Source organism: Bufo bufo, chromosome 5 (assembly GCF_905171765.1).
Source record: "Bufo bufo chromosome 5, aBufBuf1.1, whole genome shotgun sequence".
In the NCBI taxonomy this organism is placed as follows: domain Eukaryota; kingdom Metazoa; phylum Chordata; class Amphibia; order Anura; family Bufonidae; genus Bufo; species Bufo bufo.
The window spans coordinates 348,329,975-348,340,599 of NC_053393.1; positions in this window are offsets into that span (position 1 = coordinate 348,329,975).

A 10,625-nucleotide genomic window follows, 5' to 3' on the forward strand; every position below is an offset into this window, starting at 1 on the left:
TACCCACTTGTTAAATCCATGGTAGAGAAGTTGAAGGGGAAAATGAGAAATATATAGTATAATGCCGCCTGATTATAACAGACACTACATTCCCAAATCTTATGTGTGTGGGGGGGGGGGGGGGGGGGGGAGATCACTTGGGTGAGGGGGCTATAGATTAGATGAAGTAAGCATAGGTAATGAGGAACAGATGTTGGCCAAGAAGAACATGAAGTAAGCACGCATTATCCATATATAGAGATGTCCAATGGGGTTGTAGAGTGAGTTTAACCTATCCAATGAGGATAAGACAAGTATGTAAAGTTTAGGATGGTTATGTGTATAAGATGAGTGTGGGCCTCTCCCCCTTTGAGCATTTTCCTTTGTGCGATTGAAGCTGTTTATGCTCCCAGCTAGCCGCAATAAACCTTATTCTTCCTGAAGAATGCGTTTCCTGAATGGTTTTCCACAACATTTCTTGGTGACCCCGACGTGATCCCAGATACTTGAACCCTATGTGCTGGCAGTGTGACCATCACGAAAATCTCAGCAGTGAAGGCCTGCGCAAATTACAGATAAGCAGACACCATGCTTTGCTAAAGTCTGTCCGCACTGTTTTTTCCAGTGGCCACCATAGTCCAGTAAGTAGGGGGGTTAGTTCGGGAGAAGACACACACAAATAAATAAATAAATAAATGTTTTTTTAGTTTTTTTTTGCCATTCTGAGGAAGAGTAACGTTTATTAATAGAATATTTAATATTTATGAGTAAAGGGTAACAGTCAGGTTTGCGTCACTGCTGTCCAAATCTATAATTGGATTAGATATATTTTTAATTAATTAATGATTAATGATTAATTGATTGAATAATTTTTTCGGTCCAATTTCAATTAGATTTGGTTCTAAATCCCTTAAGAAAGAAGACACAGGTAACAGATATGGAGATTCACTACTGTCCAGGGCCCTGGTTCTAAATCCTGTATAAGAGAAAGAGATACCCTATTGGTTACGAACCAAAACCTCGGTTTCGGACCAAAGTTGGAAGAGGTCAGTTACGGTTAGAGGCACGGCTCATTGGTTACATAAACCAGTGCAAAAGACCTGTATAAAAGAAAGAGATACCCTATTGATTACGGACCAACACTCGGATTCGGGCCAAAAGACCCAGAAAGCGCGCACATAATCCCTTGGGCGATGTATTCTTTTGTATATGTCATTGTAATTGTGTTGTGATTGTTGTGTTAACTGTCTGTACTAACCATTTGCTGCATGCGCTGAGTGATTGAAACCCCACATTTTGGTAAGCAGACACACCTTTGGTGTGGTGTTTTGGACTTTACTGTAAGCACTGTGGAGGAGTAGAATGCGTGACTGTGTTGTTCCCTCAGCTTGCATTAAGGTAAGGGGACACTTGCTGTGTAGTGAGTGGTGTCAGTAGACTTTACCCTGAGCAAGGCAAGTGAGGTGACGCAAACTAACTATTGTACTAACTGGTGCCGTATTACTAGGATTGGTACCTAGCAGAGCACTGCTCATCGTTCTGCTGGAGTGTTTGTGACCTCGAATTACACTTCCATTAGGGACATCTATTACTAATATCTTTTAGGATTTGAGATTGTGATCATACCATGACATCTCCAATAACAGTCATGTGTCAGGAATACCCTGAAGATAAAACGGAGTTAGAGAAGGGGTGTGGGAAGTGGCACAAAGGGACGTTATCGCTTACTGTCTCCTGGCCAGAGGCAGTAAGCTTCTCTAAGGTCCATTTGAATCATTTGCATACGTATATTGAAGCCACCACATAAGGGAAAGACCAGCAACTACAAATACAGTTGCTGGAAGAAAAAAAATACATAGGGAACAGCAAGAGGCTTCATGTATACCATTTAGAGATGGTGAAGAACAAAAGCCTACTGTAGCCCCATCTGCCCTCCCCTCTGCCCCACCCCCATATTATAAAACCCCCAACTATAGTGAACTTCTAGTGCCAGTGACTCTGTGGGACACATGGGAGATATCACACTACCTGCTGAGGGATATAAAAATCCACCAGTAATTGTAAGTGATTCTAAGATCAGACCCAAGGTTGAATTGGGAAGTAACAACAGGACAGAAAAATTGCTCTTCTTCAGAAGAAGAAGAGGGGGATTTGTCAGGTTTGGGGGAGTAAGGAGATAATATATGGGTTAATGTTTTTGGTTTAGTTTCTCTTTTTAAAAAAACTGACACTGCTTAAAAACAGTCTGTGTGAGGGGAGAAAGCCAAATAAATCAAGTCTCCCTGGTACAAATGTCATAGAGTTTGAAGTTACACAGACTCCTAAAGTCAAAGCCTTCTCTATGTGCTACCTCCCCCCTCATCTGTCTCCTATTGACCTCTGTGACCCTTTTGCATTAAGTCAGGGGGATTGGTTCTATGCTAGATTCTGAAGATAAACAAAGTGGCCAGAGGAGGAGGAGGGGGAAGGAAAGAAAGCATAAGGGTTAATGGTTGTAATGCTTAAGTTGTAACTGGCTTTTTGATGTATTTTGCAATACAATGTGTGGGTTCAGGAACAGCAGACCACAGCAGTGTAAGTAGAAAGGGGATTGTATGTGGATTATGAAGTGAGTGTGATGTTAGGGTCGGCATACGCTCTACTATTGAGGTTTGATGAGTGTAGATGTAGGTGAGAGCAAACTAATTTCATAAACTGCATGCTATACTATAACACTTTTGAAAGGATTAAGGGTATGCTGATTGGCATATAAGACTGTATAAGACCTGATAGTAGATTTCCCAGTTTACAATTGTAAGTGGGAGTGTCTATGGAGTTAGTTAGGCGAAGCTAGAGGGGCTTCTGTGTAGTTTGGATGCACCCCCCTCTTCTCCTTGGAGGATTGGGTATGGCCGGCACAGACAGAGGAAAGAAGGAAGCTGGGGAATGAGTCAAAAAGGTCTTGAAATGATGATATAGGGAAAAATGCCAAATGAAAGTGGAGGTGGGGAGATGTGCTGCTGTTTGTAGAATGGTTAACAGATGGAAAGTCTAAAGAGAGAAAAGAGCAAACCTTCAGGGCTTTGTTCTCTAGCAGGGAGTCAAAATATGAGATGGATGAAAGTAAGTGATATGGGTCGAGGTATGTGATAATCTCTGGTTAATCCAGTATAATGTGCGGTTTATGAATTTGATGTAATGATATTAATTAAGATGTTTGTTCTCTTTCCTAGGAGATGAAGATGCTATGACATTTACCATTGCTTTATTGTGTGAATGAAGGATGCATGGAAAGTAGGGTGTGATGTGTGGTATAACTGAGAATGTCAAGAGAACTCTCCTAATAACTATACATTGTAATCGGATATCCTAAAAATAAAAACATGAAATAAATTGGATACTAGAAAATCCATGTGGTAAAAAATGAGCCAATTTTTAAATGTAATATTGGGTGAATATGGTTCTTTAATTATGAAAATAACTGTTTGAGTTTTATTTTGCAGCTGTATTTAAAGAGGACCTTTCACTACTCTACAAACTAAAAACTAACTATATCAGTGGGCAGAGCGGCGCCCAGGGGTCCCCCTGCACTTACTAGTATGTCTGTTCGCCGCTCTGTTCGCCCGGTATAGGCTCCGGTGTCTGCGCCTCCTCTGACTGATTTTTTGTATGATGCGTGTCCCTTGCTGCAGCGCTGGCCAATCGCAGCGCACAGCTCATAGCCAGGCTATGAGCTGTGCGCTGCGATTGGCCAGCGCTGCAGCAAGGGACACGCCTCATACAAGAAATCACTCCAGTACAACAGAGGGAGCGCAGACACCGGAGCCTATACCGAGCGAACGGAGCGGCGCCCAGACATACTAGTAAGTGCAGGGGGACCCCTGGGCGCCGCTCTGCCCACTGATATAGTTAGTTTTTAGTTTGTATAGTAGTGAAAGGTCCTCTTTAACGGACGACAGGAACGCTTGGAGACTTCTTGCTAATTACCTTTACTTTCTCCGAAATGTATGATTAGGTGAATGTTTTATTTGTAGCAATATTGAAGACCCTGACAGAATGTCTGGATAAAAAAATTTTTGCAACTCCAATTAATATTTTTATGTTGGAAGGTGTTATGTCAAAAGGGGCCCTTTGTCTGTTTTATGTTGGTATTGTGTTATATGTAGTATGTTATATATGTTATGTGTTGGGACATCTGATTAGGACCAGTGCAAAGCAGAACTGACTTAGGAAACATGGTACATTTCACCCCAAGGGGTGTGGACAAGTGATGTAAAGGGGAGGAGGAAAGGTGGGATATTGTAATGAGTGGACATCCAATAACTCCACTCTACTGATACATGATCCTATAGGTAGGAAGAACTTTCTTAATAACAACTGCAGGAAAGATGTTCAAACAATCAATGGTATCTAACCCAAACACTGAGATTTCTCCAACGCAGCAAGAGTCCTTCTTTACATTTAATGATAGCACATGCAGTGACGAAACACTTCAACAAACTCACTGTGAGCGTATGTTTACCTTAAGTCTCTCTCCAGGTAGGAAATTTCCCTTCTCAGCAGCATTTTGAAGGGAAACAATTAGGTGGAAGGATGTGTTTCCAGAGTATTTGCATCAACAAAATATAAGGGGAATGCAACCTTTCCAATTAATAATCCAGACTGAGTTGCTTGTAGTTGGTTGCAGGTTATTCAAAGATGGATCATCTCAGACAGGATATGCTGCCTCTACCCAAACTGATGTTGTCAAGTAACAACCACTCTCTCCAGCAATGTCAGTGCAGGAGACGGAGCTGAAGGCACTCGCTGAGATTTGTAAGATGGCTCAGGGTAAGACTGCTTACATTAATATAGATTCTAGGAATGCCTTTGGTATCACCCATTATTATAGTGTAATCTGGAGGAACAGAGATTTTGTTGGATTCATGGGTAAGCACATCAATTATGAATGTTGAATGTGTGACAGGTGTTTGATTCCCTGATGCTATCTGAGGAGCTAAAGGCTAAACTATTACCTGAAGCCTACTGTAAGTGGGGGTCTATGTGATACAGGCTGGTTTAGGGCCAGTAATTTGGGCCTTCCAAAATGTGAGTCTGATACAGGCTACAGAGGCTGAAGGGAAAAATAGAAGCAAGAAGTAGAAGTGATGAGTGAGAATGAACTCTGGAGTGTTGCAAACTCTACCTTCAGAGGGCACTCAACCCAATAAGGATGGATTTAGAGCATGGGCAAATCAAGACAGGGAATATGTGATTGGGTTCAGTGGTGGATGGCTCCTGGGTTCAACAATGCTGCCACTAGGTTAGTTGGAGGTGAATGCTGTAATAATGATGGGAGAACTATGGGAGTTCCAGGAAGGCATATACCCAGGTCATCTTACCTATTTCAGAGACTGCATATTGACTACATTCAGTTACCAAAGGTAGAACAGTATGAATATGTCCTTGTCTGTATTGATCTCTTTCCAGGATATTCAAAAACCTGACCTGTAGCAAAGGCAACAGCGAAGACTACAGCTACGAAGATACTGGCTGAGGAAGTTTTTAGATATGGGGTTCCAGAGAGGATGGAGGGTAAAAAGGGAATTAATTTCACAGAAGAACATTGGGTATGGTGTAAAGATAGAATAATGACATGGTATTGAAAGATCAAGGCAAAGGGAAATAATGTCATTCCATAGTTCTGTATTTAGGAAGGATCGTGCCTCAGAAGAATATCTTCTTGTCACCGTATGAGATATATCCAACAGGCCCAGATACTGTATTTTTGATCTTACTACCTATTGTTATGGTATGTGGCTTCTGACCCATGAGGATCAGAGACACCAAAGTGGGGAAGTGAGCTTGTACAAGATACAGGCTGTACTATTAATCAGAAGACAGGTTGTGGTCTTGGACAAGTTTGTAGAGATCTGAAATAAAGTCTTGAATTTATAGTTCTTTTAGAGAGGAGCAGTGGAGACAAGCTGCTAGTGTGACATCTGTATGGGAGTCCTACAAAACCAACTAATTGCTGTAGATAACTGTGTGATTCCCTTCCAGATATGAATTCAGTGGCTTTACCTTTCTACAAACCTAAACCCTGTGAGCATTGATGATTGGGTATGTGTTAAGAGACATAAGGAAAACTTTGAATTACTGATTTGATCACTTCAAAATTAGTGAAGTGTTTGAAGGAGAAACCAACTGGAGACACACCGACCATTACGAATACATCTGTAACTAAAGGGAAACACAAGGAGAGTCTTCAGTCTCTGCATTGTGCTGCTTATTGGACTTCTGAGGTTTAAAGGACATTTAGGATAATACATTTATTAATCATCATATGGCTACTGTAAAAATGATCAGTTTGATATGTACAAATTGTTCAAATGATTCCAATGTTATGTTTTCTATTCCTGTTACTGAGGAGGAGCTGATGACACCATATTGCTGGAATTTTATACTGTATAATGTGAATAAGTGGGTGTTAGTCTTATTAGTGTTACTGATTTATAATGGTGTCTATATTACATATGTATTTTCAGGTTTAGCTGCATATAGATTAGGAATATTGGTAGGTTTCGTAGAAGTATTGTGTTTGTGCAGGCCAGACTCTTTGGAACTTCATTTCCGATTCCAGCTTGGTAAACGATACTAACCTGTGTAAAAAAGTATGGAGAGATTTTATAACCTCATTAACATGGAGTGAAGATCCAGAAGAGAAAGGTCTCAAAGTCACAGAAAAGAGGGAATTTAATATTATGTTATACTAATGATGGGAATGGGCAAAGGTTGGGAACACACAATGTAAGTTGGTCAAATATGAGAAATATTTGAGTCAAGGGACTGCTGTACTGATGGATGTATATTGGCAATGTGGTAGTCTGGCATATACCAGACTCCCTGGAGACTGGTCAGGTGTGTGCTCAATGGTTAAATTAATCCACCCCTTGTTGGTAATCCCTAAGCATGCATGGGTTTCAGGTGAGCATGTGCAGAGAGGAGGATCCAGATGATTTTAAAATCTTTTCAAAAGCTGAAATGTTTTTTACAAGTTGGTTGACTCCTGGTGGACAAGCAGCTGCAAATGCAAAATGTATCCAGAAAAACAGGTGTGAGCTATTAAAGTTTATAAATATTACAGATGAGGCCTTGAATGCCATCAAGGAGGAGCTCAGAGGTCTGAGATTGACAGCGGTACAGAACCGATATGCTCTCAACATGATTCTCGCTTCTCAAGGAGGAGTTTATACAGTTATTGGAGACTCTTGCTGTACTTTCATCCCAGCGAATGATGATGAGCAAAATGGGACTCTTGTTAGGGCCGTCGAGCACCTCTATTCCTTGAATAAGCAAATAATTGATGAAGCTCGAGTCATAGGTGACTGGTTCTCAGGGTGGTCTTTGAATCTTTCATCTTGGTTCTTCCCATTACTGAAGACTGTCATGCTTGCATGTGCTCCAGTATTGTTATTGTGTCTTGTAGGCCTATTGTTGTTTTCGTGTTGTAAAAGACTGTTCCTGAAAACCACCATGATGCTCACCTACGCACCTGTTGCTACAGAGAAAGTCAAGGATCCGGAGTGTGAACCTCGTTCATTGGATGAGAACATTATATATTGAATTGCAGAAAGCAATGTAGTATGTAGTATAAATGTCAGTGTGTGTGTGTGTGTGTGTGTGTTGGGAAAACCAATAGGGGGGAATGAAGGAGAAAATGAGAAATATATAGTATAATGCCGCCTGATTATACCAGACACTACATTCCCAAATCTTATGTGTGTGTACACATTCCTGAGGTGGGGGGTAGATCACTTGGGTGAGGGGCTATAGATAAGATGATGTAAGCATGGGTAATGAGGAACAGATGTTGGCCAAGAAGAACATGAAGTAAGCATGCATTATCCATATATTTAGATGTCCAATGGGGTTGTAGAGAGAGTTGAACCTATCCAATGAGGATAAGACAAGTATGTAGAGTTTAGGGTGGTTATGTGTATAAGATGAGTGTGGGCCTCTCCCCCTTTGAGCATTTTCCTTTGTGCGATTGAAGCTGTTAATGCTCCCGGCTAGCCGCAATAAACCTTATTCTTCCTGAAGAATGTGTTTCCTGAATGGTTTCCCACAACAAAGTAAGCTGAGGACCCTAATGCTGTGAGGGACTCCACGATTCTTGGTAAAGGATAGGCATCCTTGTAGGTGATTTGATTAATTTTCCTATAGTCCAAGCAGAATCGAATGTTACTATCTTTCTTTCAGACAAGGACTAGAGGTGCAGCCCATGGACTATGGCTGTCTTGGATGATGTTGGAATCTTTCATTTCTTGGATCATCTGTTTCACGTATTGGTACATTGTCGGTGGTATAGGCCGGTACCTTTCCTTGATTGGATGGTGTGAACCGGTAGAGATGGTGTGCTTGATTACACTGACTTCACCATAATCGGTAGGGTGTTTACTGATGGCTTGATTATGCTCTTGCACAACTTTTAAGACTACTTCAATTTGTTCCTCTGGGGTAGAGGTATCCCCCACGTTGAGTTCTTTCCACCAGGATATATCTGAAGGATGGTTTTGTGGATTTAGCTTCTGAGCAGATTGTTCAGTGGTAGCTGCAGGTATGCTGATCACATCTTGGAAAGTGACTTGTAGCAGTTGAGCCACAGGGTAGTGCTTATTCAAAGTTATACTATGATCACTTAAATTCAGAAAACAAATAGGCACTTTACCTTGAGATACAGTCACTAGGCTTTTTGCAGCTCGGACTAAAGGATGGTCTTCTAGTGTGATGGGTTCTACCAGGGCCTGGTAGTCTTGGCCTTGGATCCCAAGAGCAGATCAACACCACAGGAGTGTTTCTGTATTTGGTTTAAGGATTACTGGTTGGTTACCTCGGATGCGGACACAGCAAATCTCTCCTTTCTCATTGACAAATTTCTGTTGCGCACTTAACACACGGATAGTCTGTTGTATCGCCTTTTTAGAGGCAGGTGCAGCGGTAGGCATAGATTTGTGCAAAGCTTCAAGCATTTCAGCATAACAGTTCCTAAGGACGTTCATCCCTAGGACTACCGGAGGGTTGTTATCTTTCCTGACCTGCACAACAGTGATACCTTGCTGGGGAAGTGTAGTTTCTCCCACTAGGAGAGTTGGCTCCCAGTAACCATGCACTGGCACAGGTTTGCCGTTGCTGGCTATAAGACTTAGCCAGGATTCTGGGGGTTGTGTTAACTAGTCCTGATCCCAGTATTTCTCAAATGCCGACTGTTGAATAGTTGTGACTTGAGACCCGGTATCCAACAAAGCGACAAAGGGAACCCCATTTATTTGAAGAACCACTTCTGGATGGGATCCTACATATCTGGGCATCCAGCGGGGATCTTCTGGACCTACTGGTTCCCCTCCCAAGGGGCGGTCCTTGACTTCGAGGGTCATCCTTTTTAACTGCCAGCACATCAGTTCTGTATGGCCTGGCTTGTGACAGTATGTACAAGTGGGTTACTTCTGAGCATTAAAGCGGTTAAAAGGGAGTCCACTAGAGATGTCTCTCTATAATCAGGAGGGAAAAGTTCTCTTCGTAAGGGTGTCTCATCCTCCAATACTAAGGGTTTTTCCCACTGCTCTAGTTTCTTACATACTTTCTCCAGACTTTTGGTCAGGAAATTGACTTGCTCTGTCAAGGCAGCAACTGCATCAGGAACCAAAGCTTGGGTTGCCTGACTGACTATAGGGTAGCACTTTGAAGGGGTAACTACACTTTGAAGGGGTAACTACAGACACTTATCTACAGACACTTCAGCAGGCCTAGCAGGCTCTGGTTGCAGGTTTTTTCCCAGAATACTGATGGCTAACTCTTTAAAGTCTAGGAAAGTAGAACTTGGGTGCTGCGCAGCTAACATCCTTAACTAACTTTTTAAGGCTTCTGTGCTAACACCTTCAATGAATTGCTCCTTAAGCGTCTTATCTTCATTTTCCGCTTCATGAAGCTGTTTATGCTCCCGGCTAGCCTACCTGTACCACAGATCTGAGGGCTTCCTGTAATGACAATGCAAAGTCGAGTGACTCACCAGATCGCTGTTTTTTGCTGAAGAACCTCATATTGACCTCAGACACAATCTTTGGTTCAAAGGTGGTGCAGAGCCTTTCAAATATCTGCTCCAGCGTCTTCCTCTCTGAGCTTGGCCAGGACTTCACTTCTCTGAGGGCAGCTCCTTCCAATTGTGCAAGCAGAATTTCCATTTGTTGCTCTACTGTAACAGGGTACAACCTGAATATAGCAAAAATCTTTTTTTTTAAGTCTCTTAAAGTGTGAGCTTCCCCAGAATATCGTGGGAACCATGGTGCACCAAAGTAGTAAGGCATCGTTAAAGGCATCATACTTGGTGCTGCAGTGGCCGGTGATGCATTAGGACCGGCTGCGGCTACTTCGGGGGACCTGTTGAGGTCAGGCTGAACATTATCTTCCTGCACCGACATGGTAACGGCAGATGCTTAATAAAACGTAGATTACACACAGCTTTACGCACTTGCTAGGTTGCGTTGCGATGGGACACCTTTACTTTGAAAGTGTATGGCCCTTTAAGAATCGCGGTGCCGGCCAAATAAGGTACTTAGTAGGGCAGCTGGCGTATAGAAACAGTCCCGGCAATGGTATCTCTCTAGCACAGTTATATACAGATTCCGTGG